The sequence below is a fragment of the Amphiura filiformis genome, chromosome 17 (genome assembly GCF_039555335.1).
Source record: "Amphiura filiformis chromosome 17, Afil_fr2py, whole genome shotgun sequence".
Taxonomy (NCBI): domain Eukaryota; kingdom Metazoa; phylum Echinodermata; class Ophiuroidea; order Amphilepidida; family Amphiuridae; genus Amphiura; species Amphiura filiformis.
In genome coordinates, this window is record NC_092644.1 from 22,236,439 (window position 1) to 22,253,421 (window position 16,983).

Sequence of the window (16,983 nt, forward strand, 5' to 3'; positions counted from 1 at the left end):
TTTTAAGAACTGCCCCCTGGAAAAAAAACATACTTGGCAATGTTAAAAATGGCGATATCGCAACCAACTGCCTCATAATTTCCCTCATCCTTCAATCACTGCCCTCTTGTTGGAAAATTGATTAAATTAAAATGTACAATTGATATTATTAGTTTTCATAACAAATGCGAATGCGATCAATTGAACATCAAAGAACTGCTATTTTGGCAAAAAAACAAAAACAAATATGATGATTGCCATGACAACTGGAACAACTTTTCTATCATCAATCATTAGAGCATTTATTTGCTGATCGCACAGTCATTTCACAACGAGGCTCTACCCGCTAAGTGTGTGCTGTGTGTGCGTACGCCTCTCAAATGCATGCTTTAATGACTTGTTTTTACATTTAAAGCGTTTCAAATTTCACATATGTGACCCCTCGCCACAACTGAGCCCGGATGTCACCAGTGCCACTATTGAGATATGCTCCATCGAACTTAACAATAAACAATAGGAAACAAAGGATTTATTGACTGTTTTATTGATTTTTCACTACTTAAATGTCAAGTACTATAGACATGATATACATCATTTTAAAGCTAATTTCAAGCAAAATATTTTGGTTGAATATCTCAAAAATGATGATTGGCGACTTCAGGGCTCAGTTGTGCCGAGGGGTCACATATTTTCGGTCTTTTTCAGACCCCCAAAAAACCTGAAAAGAGTGATAGGCTTGAAAAGTTGACCGATTATGCCCAAAATATATTCCAACAACTACATGTGGTCCTGTGTCACAATCTGGGGTACCTTTGTGTTACAAAGTAAAAAAAATGAAATGTTTCAAACATTTTACCTACATGTCTCATTTGAAGTGGTTCATCCTCCTGAGCATTTTGACACCTTTTTTTTTTATGGAAATCGGTTAAAAAATGAGAGAGTGCAGGCAAAAACAATCACAAAGTAGGTGGGATTTAACCCCATCTCCTTTTTCCACATTTACAATCATTCTGAGTCTCTTAAATGACCTTCTGTATTTATTTACTTGGTTTAGATGTCTTGGAGTTCATTTAGATATTTTTTTACTAGAATCAAATTTTTAATGGGGGTTTTTAGATCAAATTTATGATATGAATACCTCCTCCTAATCCTCCTCCTCCTAATCCTCAACCACCCTTGGCACATTTCATGCCAAACGTCATAAGAAAATAATTAAATGTTTTTTTTAAACAGGATAAAAACACGAGTAGTATAGAATAAATTAGCCTCAATTTAAGACCTATAATTGAATCATCTAAGTGAAGGAATACTCAAGCGACACTGTTTTGAAGTCCACAAGCTGCACATCAAAATGTAACAAAACCACCTTTTTGGGTACCCCAGTATATGACACAGGATCATATGTTATTAAAGTGTTGCCAAAATATTTGGCAAAAAATGTTTCAAAAAATAGTTTACAATAACATTTTGAAAACATGTTTAAAAGATTGTTGTTTAGTGTGTTTTCATACAAAATGTTTAAAACGTTTTCGTTTTCATGACCTTTATATAACTCAACATTTAAAGCCTTAATGAACGATCTTTTTAAATTTTTAGATTTTTCTTTTTTTCTTCCAAAATGATAATATGCAATCATTATGAAAGTTCCCAATACATTGGGACGTGAAAAACATTGGGAATTTGCAAAGAAACAACATCATAAACTTCACCTCTATCACTCGAAACATCTCGCACTATTTGGATTAGGACAGCGAGTGCGGCCTCAGAGTTAGTCTCCTCTGCGCCAGTTTGAGTTACGCTCCTCCACATGTGGAGGAGCGTGACCAAACTAGTTTTGTAGGAGACTACGGTTTGCGATCGTGGCCGACATAAAATCATAATCTAAAAATTATGATTTTATGTCGGACCAACAGAAAATCATCCCGTTTTACTACAAATAAGGCGAATTCTGAAAAAAAGATCGTACATTAAGGCTTTAATGTTATTAAAACATTTTTACTTAAACCCAAACCCAAACTATAACTTGTTTAAAAACGTTTTTAAAATGTTTTTGTGTTTGCTGGGTATGTACAATGTACCTTCTTGAAGGTTTTCATAAAATTAGAAACTTGGCAGCTTCTACCCATATTATTTTGAAACATAACCGTGTAACATTTTCCTTCTTCATTTCTCTGTGTTTTCTTTCTTCCTTTTCTTTCTCTCTCTTTCTTTCTTTCTTTCTTTCTTTCTTTCTTTCTTTCTTTCTTTCTTTCTTTCTTTCTTTCTTTCTTTCTTTCTTTCTTTCTTTCTTTCTTTCTTTCTTTCTTTCTTTCTTTCTTTCTTTCTTTCTTTCTTTCTTTCTTTCTTTCTTTCTTTCTTTCTTTCTTTCTGTCTTTCTTTCTTTCTGTCCTTCTTTCTTTCTTTCTTCCACCCTTCCTATTCTCAGCAATTTTGGGGATCTTTGTCATTGTGCTTGGTGCCATTTGGAGTGTGATAAAGTGTTGTTCTTCAAAGCTTTTGAGTTACTTACGACGTAGAAGATGTTGGAAGTGTCTCAGATTTCTGAGGTGTGTTAAAGCTATACCAGATCCATCTGGTAAGTTCAATGTAAATAAAAGAATTCCATTTATAAAGTGCCAGATAATTGTTCAAGTTCAAGTTCAAGTTCAATTTTATTAAATACAATCAGGCCTTTGGCCCATAGTATTACAAAATATTTTGCATTATAAAGCATCACAAATACACAAACAACACCACAAATTATTTTAAATAATTATATAACTTGTATGAGAAAAACAGTATACTGATGAATAATTTTTACATGTAAAGTATTACCATTAAAATGATTAAGTTTTAACTACACTATTTCTTAGACTGAATGCATGATAAACAAATGCAGCTAAGCTTGCCAAAGTGTTCGAGTCTTGAGTATTTATTAAAGAATAAAACTTTTGACGAGTTGGACGAGTCAAAACCCAAACAGGCAGGTATCTTAAACGCAAGCTGGTGAAAAAATTGCAAATGAGAACAAAATGGAATTCGTCCTCGATATCCCCCGTTTCACAAAGGACACAAATGCGACATTCTCTATCAATATTTTGAATTCTACCCGTCTCAATAAATAATGAGTGACTCGAACACCTCAACCGGCTAAAGGCTTTTCTATGAGATGAAATTTCAACAGAAAACAAATATATTTCAGGATTAAGGAGAGTTTTGAATTCTCGGTATGTACATAATTTATCAAGTGTGCAAACATCGGCGAACCAATCTTGCCTGGCTGTGTCTCTTAACCTGGTTGTCAGTTAGTTTAGTTTATCACAAGATGAGTTCAAAATGAAATTTGTTGCCATTCATATGTTGAATACTGAAAATTTATATTATTTATATAATTTACCTTATTATCATAATTCTCTTTTTGATTCGCAAGTTTCCATCACATTAACACCAGAATGGACATCAAAGGGGTTGTGCATCACTTCCGAAGCTAAAAATTTTGACGATCTAGACAAAGTGAAAGTCCATTATTCGTTCAAGCGGTCAGAGAGTGACAGAGGTGATTCTAACCACAGAAATCAGACTGAAGATATACCACTTCTGGCATCTTCAACGAGTGAATGGACCAAACCGTTCTCTCGCCGGCACATCTTGGAAGGAATTGACAACACATGGCAAGGCATCCTTTCAGCTACAGCATCAGATGGAAGGTACAGCACACAATGTCAGATTCCTGTTGAACAAGGTATGTCTTTATTTCATTGTGTATAACAACTTTTTGCCAGAATACTTTGTTTAAAGGACCCCACCCCCATTGATAATGGTGTCAGGATCTGATAAAAAGAAAAAAAAGGGTATAATACCATTAAAAGGCTACCCAGCAAACACAAAACGTTTTCGACATCATTCGCAAAAGGTTAGAAAAGGTTACCAGAAAACGTTTAAATGTAGGGTTATATAAAGGATATATAATTGGTTTAAAGCGTTTTTATAACATTAAAAAACATTTGTTGATAACCTGACTGTAAATATTCTAACATAATGTGTTTTAGTGTTGAAAAAAATATTTGGCAAAAAATGTTTGCAAGAAATGTTTTACAATCACATTTTGAACATTTTTTGAACAGTTGTTATAGTATGTTCCATACAAAACATTTTAAAACGTTTCCATGACCTTTATATAACCTGACAGTTAATGTTATTAAAATATTTTTATCTAAACCCAAACCCAAATTATAACATGTTTAAAACATTTTAAAAACATTTTTGTGTTTGCTGGGTACAACTTGCCGTACAGAATAATTCAGAAGAAATGATAAATCCAAAATATTTCAGAAGCCTAAAGTGCTCTTTATTTCCTCTGATATATTTTGAGTGGACTCGGATGAAAAGTAGGGACATTAGGCTAAAAAAAATAGTTGACTTGCCCTTTAGGTATCAATATCTGGGTCGGTTGATAAATTTTTTTTTTTTAATTTTTTTTGGGCATGCAATTTTTGCAAAATATGATCTGACACGGACTGACCCCTAGTAGTACTTTGCATAGAGAATTTTAGAGAAATAGAAACAGTATGTGTTTTACAAATGTACGCATCTTCAGGTGCATATTTTACTACGGAAAATGTGATTCAAATCAATGCAGGAAACGCGACTGAACAACACAATTTCCATCCCACATTTCCCTGTTAAAGTTACAGCGTATGTTTTACCTTGCCAAAATTAACGAAACAAATGCAGAAATCGAGTCAAAAATGATGATTTGATGCGTTTATACTGCAGTTTAATATAAATAAAACACATGTTTTGAATATTATAAACCAATATATGGCATTTCTCTATAGTCAAATTTCCAAAAAAAATGACTGTTTTTTTTTCCCTTTAGATTTTGGGTCGGTCGATAAGGACAAGTCAACTTATTTTTTAAAGCCTTAGAGTGACTAATTATAACCAGAATAAAAATAAGAAGAAAAATAATTCTAATAATAATAATTGTTATTATTACAGAATTTGATGTGAAAGAATTGAATAAAGAGTTGAGTGAATTATACAAATCTGACTTACAAGAAATTGTGCTATTTCCATGGCATGAACGATTTCACCTAGCGAAGAATGTGGATGACATCTATGTGGAGTTGGAGTTAGAGAAGTCGGCAGATTCAGATAGGTATCGTGGTTCTATTCTAAAAAGAAAGGAAGATCTAGTTACTCTTAAAGATTCAAAACATGGACATGATGGAAAGGCAACACGCATAGTTGTCAAAGGTGTAGTTGGTATTGGTAAAAGTACTCTACTCTGTAAGCTTGCATATGATTGGGCTACTGATCATAGTAGCTCTCCTTGAATAAATTTGACCTTGTCTTTCTTTTAAGAATGAAAAGGTTGGATCAAAATATGAGTTTGTTTGAGGCAATAAGTAGCCAAATCCTTTCACTTGATGAATCAAAAAATAGAGGTTTATGCAATTACCTAAAACAAAATCAGGATAAAATTCTCATTTTGATGGATGGGTGGGATGAGACAAGCATTGGAAATATTGCATCAGATGCAGCATATGGGGGAACAATGACGATAGAGCAAATACTTGCATGTCGAGAGTTACCCAACACCTATGTCATAGTTTCTACACGACCTCATAAACCACTAGGTACAATACAGTCACGTTATGTCTCAGTAAATGTCAACGGATTTTCAAATGACAGTAGCAAAAAGTACATAACATCATTCTTTTCAAGTGAGAGAGATTTAGAGGCAGATGGGTATGAGGAATTCAAAACCGAGGACGCATATGAGGATGAAAATGGGGACCAGGATAAGAATGAAGATGAACATGAAGATGAATGTAAGGATGAATATTGGGAGGATAACGAATATGGGGATGAATATGATGGTGACGTGGATGACGTGGATGAGGATGTAAATGAACATGGGGCTGACTTTATATATACATATGGTGATGAGAATGAGACAGTCAAAAAATTTAAGAATGAGCTCAACAGTTCACCAATGCTTTTACCTTTATCTAGGATTCCTATTATTTTGATGTTACTTTGCACAGTCTGGAACGAAGTCAAAGATTTTCCAGACACATTGTGTGATCTGTATCAAACATTCGTAAACACAATTGTAGAAAGATACAACCACGCCTGTCAAGAAGGCAAAACTGGGGACGAGCTGAAAGATTTGGAAGCCTTTCAGCTAAAACTAGGGAAAGAGGCCTTGGAAGGACTAGTTTCAAACACAAATATTCAGGAAGATATTGTTGAGTTTCCGATAAATGCGTTTGCTGACGCGATATGTCGTCTGGATGGTCTGGGTACAGGTCTTCTTAGAAAAGAATGGAGGTTAAATGTATCTGAAAAGAAATTGGTATCTTTCTTGCATAAATCTTTTCAAGAATTCTTTGCAGGCAAGTACTTGGCCAAGTTATTTGACAGTATGTCAACTGATAATGATGATGAAAATGAATTTAGAACCAAATTGAAAGGAATCAAAACCTGGGAGCTTGTTCTTCAAAAATTTGAAGTTCTTAGATTTTGTTGTGGTGCGTCTCAGTCAGCTGCCACAGCTGTCATTGAACACGTTATTGGTATTTTTGATAACGTCTACAGGAACCGCTATACAGAGTCTACAACGAAGTGTAGGGTTGACCATGTACATCATGCGCATATTGAGTCTGAAATTGCGCTTGGTCGTGCAACAGATGTGTGGGGTATCACTCTCGGTAGTGATGCTAATTGTGTGCCCATACTCACTCTGTTACAAGAGAGCAAATTGAAAGAAGACCCTACTCTTATATCTGTATTCAAAAAATCCATATTCTCAGATGTATTATCTGTTCATATTGACTGTGATGATCCCAGGTCACTTCCACTATTCAAATCTTTCATTGAATCTGAGATAGGGAAAGAAACAAGGAAACACGTCAAGTCAATATCTCTATTTCGGGACACAACTTCACACTCAAAATTTACACAAGATATACCAAACTGTGTAGATATACTAAACCATGTTCCAGACGTAGAGCATTTAGATATAAATTTGAAGTTGGCCAGTAGGTTTCCTGCGATATCAATAGAGTTGAGCACAAAGATAGCCTCCATGTTAAAACTATCGGTATTGTCCGTATCTGAAGCTGACCTTACCACGCGTAGTGAGAATGACCTTCTGCTTCAACTTTCCAAATCTCCACACAAGTCGCTTAGACATGTTGAATTTACACGGTGTACCTTTGGTGATGGAATCAAACACATTGTTGCAATATTGAAGCATCACCCTATTAGTTGTCTCGTGCTTGATGGATTTGATGCCATCAAACTTAAACCACTGAGTGAAGCATTTCCCATTCCATCAACTCTACTAAGTTTGGATCTATCTGGCTATATAGGTAATGTTGATGTAGATATTGACTCATTGGTTCGTGTTCTACAGCACTGTCAGGGTTTACAGAAATTAGGACTTATATATGCTAGAATACATGGATTAAACGGAAATGAAAAACTGAGTTTGCCCCTTGCCAAAACACTGCTGACATTAGAGTTGTCTGACAGTAATATAGGGTGCATCATTGAGTCATTGACTCATGCCCTATATGATTGCAAGCAATTAGAAATATTGAGACTTGATCGTAATCAATTAAACAGTCATCATATTAAGACACTCAGTGAACTGTTTTCATCCACACCCAACCTGAAAGAGTTGGATTTGAGTTCGAATTTGATAGGGATGAGTATTGAGTCATTGACTTATCACCTGCAGCATTGCCACCAATTATCAGTATTAAATTTAGATTTTACAGATTTGAATGGAGATGCAGGTGTCACTACATTGGCAAACACCTTCAAGCATTGGCCCAATTTGACAGAGCTCCATATTGATGGAAATAAAGATGTAGGAAATGCTGGCTTGGATGCTGTCCTCCATAACATCCATCAGTTATCAAAACTTACTATGTTAGACATATCCGCCAGTATTGACAGTCAATGTAGTGAACTGGTCAAGAAATGTCTGCAGGCAATAGGAAAGGAGATGAGGGATGCTGGTATGATATTCTGGGTTTTGGAAGGATAACACTCCAAAATATCCTGCACATTTCAAAAGCAGCAGCAACGAAATAGGTCTGCACGTCTGTCCCTTTAAAAGCATTGTAGATATCACTTGGAAGGTGGTGGTTACACTGAAGATGGGTGATGATTGCAATGATGGCTTTTATAATACATTCATGTTACAAAACGATCCCTTTTCAAATAATTTGCAACAAATTTGAACATCTCTTAGAAAAATGTTGTTCCCTTAGAGTTAAAATGAGAACATTATTGTTTCAGAATGAGTCAATATGTATTTATAATATTGTAAATACTCAATCAAAAACTTACCAAGTCTTGGTCCACCACGATCCCAACTTTTAGACTTTCTAACGTGCACCGAGGAAACCTACACAGACTATAACAAATAAATTATCCAATTGCAATTTTGCTTTTAAGAGAAAAAAATAAAAAGGGATTATGGCATCAACTATTCGCAGTGGAATTGGTACTATCTCAGCGAACTGAAAAAAACCCCACCCAACAACTGTACTTGATTCTTTACTAGCTCGGGCTCAAACAGTATGCCCAATTGACTGAATCGTCCAGAAAACAAGTTGGGCAGCTTTTGACATATTTGCCCATTATCAAGCTTGCACCGCGTTAAATTGACTTTCATGATTATCGAATTGCATTTTTGCTTTTCAGAAAAAAATTAAAGGGGTCATGGCAAAAAATTTTATTTTAGTTTTAGGTGCTTTATTTAAATAAATTAAATGCCCTTGCCTTGCTGATCGATGATATATCTGAGAATATATTATTAAGGCTGCCTTGTCCGTATGACTATAAATAGTATTGTTACTACTGTGAATAGTATTGTATAGTGATACATGCTACCTTTATACATGTAACATGTGTAATAGGCCGATAAGTGTTTACTTCAATTTCACGAATTTTTATTTGCCATATTGAATTTAATTTTAAGAAGGAGATTGGCATATGATAAGCAATCAAGCCAGATAGAAGCTAACAATCAAGCAAGAAAGAATGAAGGGAAGGAGTGAGGAAGAGAGGAGGAGATAGAGAGTGAGAGGGGGCCTGGACCCGGCCCCAACTCAACACAAAAGTTTTGCAATGGTTTTTCATCAAATTCACCCCCTTTTTCATACAAAATCGAGGACAAAATTGGGCCAAAAACAACCCCTTTTTTGTGGTTTTCAATGACTACAATTTCCAACACCCATTTTAAATGACTAGAATTTCAAACACCCCTTTTTCAATGACACTAAATATTGCCAAAAAATTACTAGATTTTCTCAAGTACCCCATTTATCCGAATTTTGCGGACAGTGCAAATTAAATACCCCTATTTTGCTGATTTCACAGTCAAATCTCATGGACAGTCCAACTTAAATACCCCTATTTTGCCAATTTCAGCGGTCCTTGCTACTGGTAAAAAGTTACCCCTTTTCCGCACTTTTTGGTAACTCTCATGGTTGCCAACTTTTGTGTTGAGTTAGGGGGCCGGGGGCCTGGAGGGAGAGAGAAATTGAAACGAAAGAAATAAAGAGAAAGAAATTAAGATAAGAGGATTAGAAAAAGATAAATATGATGGGAAGGAGAATGAGAGTGAGAGGGGACGAGAGAAGGAGAGATAGAATGAGAAAGAAAGGAGAAGAACAGAAAGGAAACAGAGAAAGGAAAAGAACATGGGACAATGATTCTAAACTAAACACATAGAAAAGCCATTATGTCCAACATGTCAGCACTCAAATCGGACAAAACAGATGAATAGGCCCTACTAAGAAGCCTCAATCCGTTGGTAGTGACTGGCTGATTGTCTTCTTGACACCTGGATGGTTTTGGTGTTTCTAAAAGACTTTAGTAAATTTTAGAAAGATCTCGGCCCGTCTCTGTTTAATTTCAATTGCTGTTCTTTTTTTTTTATATCGCTATGGACTCCTTGATCATTCTGTTGAGAGTCTTGAGAGCATTTTGACAACCTTAATGTATGTGTGTGTGTGTGTGGGGGAGTCTGTATGGTGTCCGGTATAGACTCCGGTGGGCTGAGATCTTCCTTAAAATTTACGAGACGGGGTCCGAGATATTCCTAAAAAACAACAAAACCACCACAAAGTGTGAAGAAGACAATTAACCAGTTGAAATCATATTTGCCCAAAAGAATTTGTATTTACTTGTGATTCGTATAACAGTAGGCCTATGCCAAATGTGGGCACTATGCATCTCAGCTTTGGTTAATGTAAACAGCTTCCGGGGTAAACCCCTGGACCATATACCAGCCCAGAGGCCCTTCAGACCTAGATCCACGCTGATAGGATCGCACTTCGTATCTCGCCCTACGTACGGCTTTAACATCACCTCCAATTCATCACCCCAACTTTTTTTTACAACGGATTTATACAGTGGTGGCGAATTTAAGGTGGGGGACGAGCATATTTTGTTCTGTTTCAACTGGGTCGTGGGCGCAAAATTTTCAAATGTATCCTATTCTAGCCCCAAATTATGGTGAATTTTGCAATTTGATGGGTCGAGTACAGGCTTTGGTTCATGATTGTGATGTTGCAGGTTCGAATCTCTCTGTCATCTTGTTGTGCACTTTGGCAAGGCCCCTTAGCCTCTTTTGTCTCTCTCCACCTACGCGAAAAAATGGTACCGGTTTATGCTGAACCATCCCACAGTATACTATAGGTCATACTGAGGAGTCTTACTTTGTTTTGTTTTGTTTTATTTCTTCTTTAACCTGGGACACTCAATCAGTTGAAAACACAATTAATCATCTGTTCTTCCTTGAGGCCCAGGGCTTGCCCTACCTCTGCGAAACAATTGGGTATTCTGGCCAGTGAACACTTTACCTTAAACCATATCATAATGCAAGCTTACATTGTAACATACGTACATTTCTTTTTCAAATATATGAATTATTAAGTTGAGATGTGGAAAGCTTATAGAATTTCAATAAGACTATAATTTTTGACATGTACATTGATAAAAGATGAGTGTGTTGTGTTATTAGTCGATAAACCTGGTCTGATATGTTTATAAACACACGTCGGGAAAAATATAAAACGATAAAAAATTAATGGTTTTGCACATTATTTCAATTTCTTTTTTTTACCTGTTTTACCAAAACCTAGCCCTACATGGCCTTTAAAAAACACCAAAAAAAACCAAACCATATACTACAAGACACCATCCTGAGAACTGAAAAACCCAGTGACAGCTCACAACCCAGTGACCGCTCACCCTGAGAATTTCTCGGGGTGAGCGGTCACTGGGTTTAGCAGTTCTCATGATTTTACATGGTTTTTTTGAGTATATAGTTTGTTTTAAAAAAAGGCCCTGTGGTAGGGCTACCAAAACCCTTAGTTCATTTTGAACAGCTTGTCCATGCAGGACCTCTCTTCTCTTTCAAGCCCTAATGCTTCTAGTCTTTGTCAAAGACGACTCACGATCCTTGCCGAGGGGGGGTCGCGGGAGCGGCGATCAGCGAAGCCGCGAGCGCAAAAAACAGCCGCGACCCCCCCTCAGCAAGGATCGTGAGTCGAGATTACCATGCTGTACTCCTACACATGTTGGTAGCTCGTGGGTAATCAGTTTCCCAGTCTGTAACACAGACTATAATGCTTCATGTAGCAAGGCCACTGATTCACTAGTTTTATACACCGATATGGTATTATTATTACGGGATTTTGATTGAACACATTGTTGAAAAACAAAACAAAAAAACGGACAGGGCTTACAAAAATATTGTAAATAATGTACAATTATGTAATAGTGCAGGTTTTATGCAATTTAATGTAATGTAATGTAATGTAATATAATGTAATGTAATGATATTATGTAATGTAATGCAATATAATGCAGGTCATATGTGATGTAATGTAAATATCATGGACAAACAGGATGTAATGTAATGTAATGTAATGTAATGTAATGTAATGTAACCAGGCCCATACATGGGGGGGTGCAGCAGAACTCTCTCCCAAAAAATCCATAAAAGTCCACTATTTGCTATTTATTCCAATAATAGGGTCTGAAAGTGGGAGAAATTTGACAAAAGATCCACTTTTTGGTCATAAGGCCTTCAAAAAGTCCAAAAAAGTGTAAGTTTTGGGGGCTTAAAGTTTAGGTCCACTTTTAACCAAAAATCTGCATAAGCGCACTTTTCATTAAAAATGAACTTTTTTGGAAGTCCCACACCCGCAAATAAATCCTGGGTACGCACCTGAATGTAATGTAATGTGATGGATATTAAGGATTGTAATGTAATAATGTAAGCCTTATGTAATGTAATATAAATAAATTTGAAATAAATGTAGGATCTTTCGAGGGCTCTGATAGCAATGTTTGCACAGTATTTTTTCTGGGACATGACCGCACATCAGACATATTGAATTGCATTCTGAAAGACCTAAAATTTTATGTCTGATGTGTTCTCATGTCCCAGAAAAAGTACTGTGCAAACGTTGCTATCCGAGCCCTTAAAATTTGTTTTTGGCATATTTGTATGCATGCGTCCCAGCTTACACCTAATTGAATTCAGCCAAATTCATTGTGTTATTAGGACAACAGAGCAAGTTTAAATCCTCCATAGAACACAAAAGTTAAGCGGCTAAGATTTTAAGATCAGTTTTCTTTCATTTTAGCTCACCAGTATGACTTAAAATGACCAAATTAGAATGTGACCGAAATCGTATATTAAGGCTTTAATACTAGCATTGTCATCATTTTGGGATAACATTTTATTGACAGAAATCTTACAATATTGCATAATGTGTATACATTAATTCAACTTTGCAGTAGTAATTTGTTTCTTTCCTAATTGAATCAGTCTTAATTTCTGTGGATGACAATTTTATCACTTGCTAATTCCGTTAGGTTTATTCATGTTATTTGGGGTTTTCTATATCATCGCTGGGCAGGAAAAATATCATGTAAATTTGACCTCTGAAGTCAAAACCTTCTATGTAGTAAAACAATGTACAATAGCAAAACCTCATATATGTAACAATTTCTTCTTTTTGCATGAGACCTTCCAAAAGGTTTCAAATTAATAGTTATACGGGCGTTATACTTATTTGGTTATTTACAGACACTTAAATTTATGCAGAGCCGTGTTTAGACACTTTTTGCAAATTGACACACACGAAAATAATTTTGCATTAGGTTTTGCATTTGAACTTTGGAATTACGTATTATGAGGTTTTCCTCGCCCAGCGGTGATATACATTTTATGTTTATACATATTTGTTATTTTGTATGATTATAAAAGACACAATTACTTTTAGATTTGATTTTCAAATAAAACCTTTCTTTGTTTTGATTGCAATTAACAGTTTTCATTGTATGCCATAGCATTATACTACATGTTTTCATAACCACAGGATTTGTGTTTCAGTTCCAATTTTGCTATGCATTTATGATTTATAGTTGTTTAGTACATAATGTCAATAATGTTATTATCAGGCTATTATCTTTACAATTAAAGATAATACAAGCTGTATCAAAATGATTGGTACCTATTAGTTTCTAGTGATATGGACATGACTGCCATATGAAAATGCAATAGGATCCACATAATTTGTTTATTAATGTCATAAACAGAGATAACTCTGAATTATTGTCATTTCAAGAAGATCCTATGTTGCATATAGAATTAAGAAGCAGGCTTTTCAATAAACATCAAAACTGATGGGTACCAATCATTTTGATCCAGCCTGTATACACAATGTGTACACAATTTTATCTGATAGGATTTGTCAAGATATTTTCAATGACACAATTGCCTGTATATATGGTATATATGTGACCCCTCGGCACAACTGAGCCCGGATGTCGCCAGTATCCTGTATCCTGTATCCTGTATGGGAGATCCCGCCTTTTGTTCAGGCGCACCGCTGATATAGCGTAAAAAGTTACATGTAGAACAACAATTAACAATTGTCACTGGTTTCACCACAGTTCACCGACCACCACCATAAACATTCAATTGTTAGGCTCACTGCACACCTCCAGGCAAGGGAAAGTTCAGGTGAGGAGCAATAATGCAGATGCAACGGAGGAGTATGAGTTTACATGTACATGTATGATAATATTGAGCATCTGATTAGGGTCATGCAAAAATGTGAGTTTGTGAGAGCCCTTGCAAGGGGCATGCATTATTGTGGATGCCTAACTGCAATACAACATGTATGTCATTGGGATTATGCAAAAAGCACAATAGTACAAACACTGGCACACTTTAGGGATACAATAAATACCATATAACGTGCTGGGGTGCATGAATAAACACAGAAACCACAATTATATAAATATAAATATGAGTCAGTACATGGCATAGAAATATACAATGAACCTTATTCATGTAAACATGATAAAACATACATAGAAATATAAGTTCAGCAAACATTAGAATACACAAAGGGTCAAATTGGGTGTCAGGAAACATAGGTTTCCAGACTTTAAATACGATGCATATAAGAACACTAAGGTTTAGACAGGTTCTCCAAGAGCATGCTACGTTGTCTGTGGAGCGCGAAGCACAGCTTCCTGCTAATAGGTTCCACAATTTCAGCAAGTTGAAACTCTGAAGTCATGGCCCTTCTGATAACTTGATGGGAGCAGTCCAGAATGAGCTGGAGCAGAAGATTCTGGTTGCTGAAGACTGTGTCAACTTCACTTTGAGAGCAAATCATGAGCAGCTCGTGCTTAAGCAGTTTCATGTAGTAAGATCTCTGTTGGTTGAGTTCGGTGCATCTGATAAGAAAGTGACATCTGTCTTCGGGCTCTATCTCACACATCAGACAAGTGTCATTGGTCTTGTACTGGTTGAACTTAGCTCTGTTGCACTGGAGCACATATGTATTGGTAAGCAGTCTGGCTTTGATGCTGGCATGAGTCGCCTCACGAGGATTAGTGGAAAGAGCTGTCCATACTTGGTGTGGGTGGCCTATTTGAAAGTTGCTAGTGTTAATATGGTTAAGAGATGATTTCATCTGTGCTTCACTTTGCATGTTTTCATTCCAAACAGCACTGATAGCTCCACTGGTTTGAGAAGTCCACTTGTTTTTCTCAGGGGGGTTAGCAATGACATCATAGATTGATGGTAAATGATACTTGTTAAGCACTTTCCTCACCTTCATAAACCATGACCTGCTGTTGAATGATTTAACAGCAAGTTGCCTGATAGCGAGTTCTCTTTCAGTGCAGCTCATATCTCTAGCAATGCTTCCAAAAAGTGAAAGAATGGCAGCATCAACACAGGCTTCGACTGGTTTTGCACCTAGTAGGCCATAGACGGCAGCATTCGCAGGGGCTGGTGACTTTGGCAAAATTGAAGTTGCCGTAGTATCTTACGCTGAAACTTCTCAAGTTTGTCGATATCGGCCTGCTTGTAGCAAATGGCATCAAGACCGTACAACATTCTAGGTAGGGCATAAGTTGACCAGATGTGGTGAGATATATGTGGTGCAAGGCCATTCCTTCCATGGAGCCCCGCACCCATTAATGCATACATAGTTCTTCTAGCCAGTTGGACTCTGGCATCAACATCAAGAGTGTTACTTGTATTCCGGCAAATTCCACTATTAAGATATGCTCCATTGAACTTACCAATAAACAATAGGAAACAAAGGATTTATTGAATGTTTTATTGATTTTTCACTACTTAAATGTCAAGTACTATATACATGATATACATCATTTAAAAAAAAGCTAATTTCAAGCAGAATATTTTGGTTGAATATCTCAAAAATGATGATTGGCGACATCCGGGCTCAGTTGTGCCGAGGAGTCACATGATGAAGAAATAGATGCATTGCTCTTTAACATAGAGGCCCAGCAAACACAAAATGTTCTTAAACATTTATTCAAAACGTTTTAATAACATTTAAATATCGGGTTATATAAAGATCATGAGTATGTTTTTAAAACGTTGTTGTAAAATATTTTGGGCGAATATTTTTGCAAAATATTTTGTTAATTTTGATAACATTCTGTCAGAAAGTTTTGCATCACATTTTCAAATTGTTTTATGAATGTCATTTAACATTTTTATAACCTGTCATTTATACCATTGTTTTTGCTTGGGCTGTCTTATTTCAGCTTCATTTACTTCTTAATTATTTGATGCGATTTCTACACTCAGCAGCCTTAGTTTAATAATTTATCTTACCAGTAGACAAGATGGATGAATTTGTAACATTGTAACAATGGTGCTGTAAATATATTTGTATGAGACACATATTTTTATACTTTTTATTTGGTAGAATAATTATATCAAGATTATTCTAATCATAATTAGAGAGGGCGGCCTATCTGCTGTGTCCTGGCAGAAAATCAGTCAATATGAGACATTAAATATTAATTCAACAACTCTTCCTATACCTTTGTACAGGAGCCAACCGTTGTTAAACCATGATGAATCCACACTTTTACTATAGCGTATTCGCCATGTCTGGAACTTTTTTGCGTGCAATTAATGCGTGTGCAAGCTTGCAAGTTGAATCTGAGAGCTGTTGAATTCAATATTTTTCAGGTAGCGGCTAAACATTGCCGTTTTATTCTGTAGGCCCTAGTTTTATTGCTGATATCAACAGAGAAATTATTGAAGTTTTTTGTAAAGATGAGTGGCAATGATTAAGTGATATTCCTCGTGAAATAATCGGGAATCATACGATCTTTAGCTTCTTTTCGTTGTTGAAAGGGATTCAATCATGTTTCACCATTGTTCATCACCGTTTAACAACTCGCGTCCGGCAGCGTCTGCGTGGTTTACTTTCGCTCGGGCAGCTAAAGCTGCACTCGCAAAGTAAACCACGCAGACGACGCAGCCGCATCGTTGTTAAACGGTGATGAACAACGGTGAAACATGATTGAATCCCTAAATGCGAGGATCCAGAGGATACATGCCTGAGAAAATATATAATAATTAAAGAAACGGAGCTCAGACAAACTGGCATTATAATAAAGGAGAGAAAAAAACGG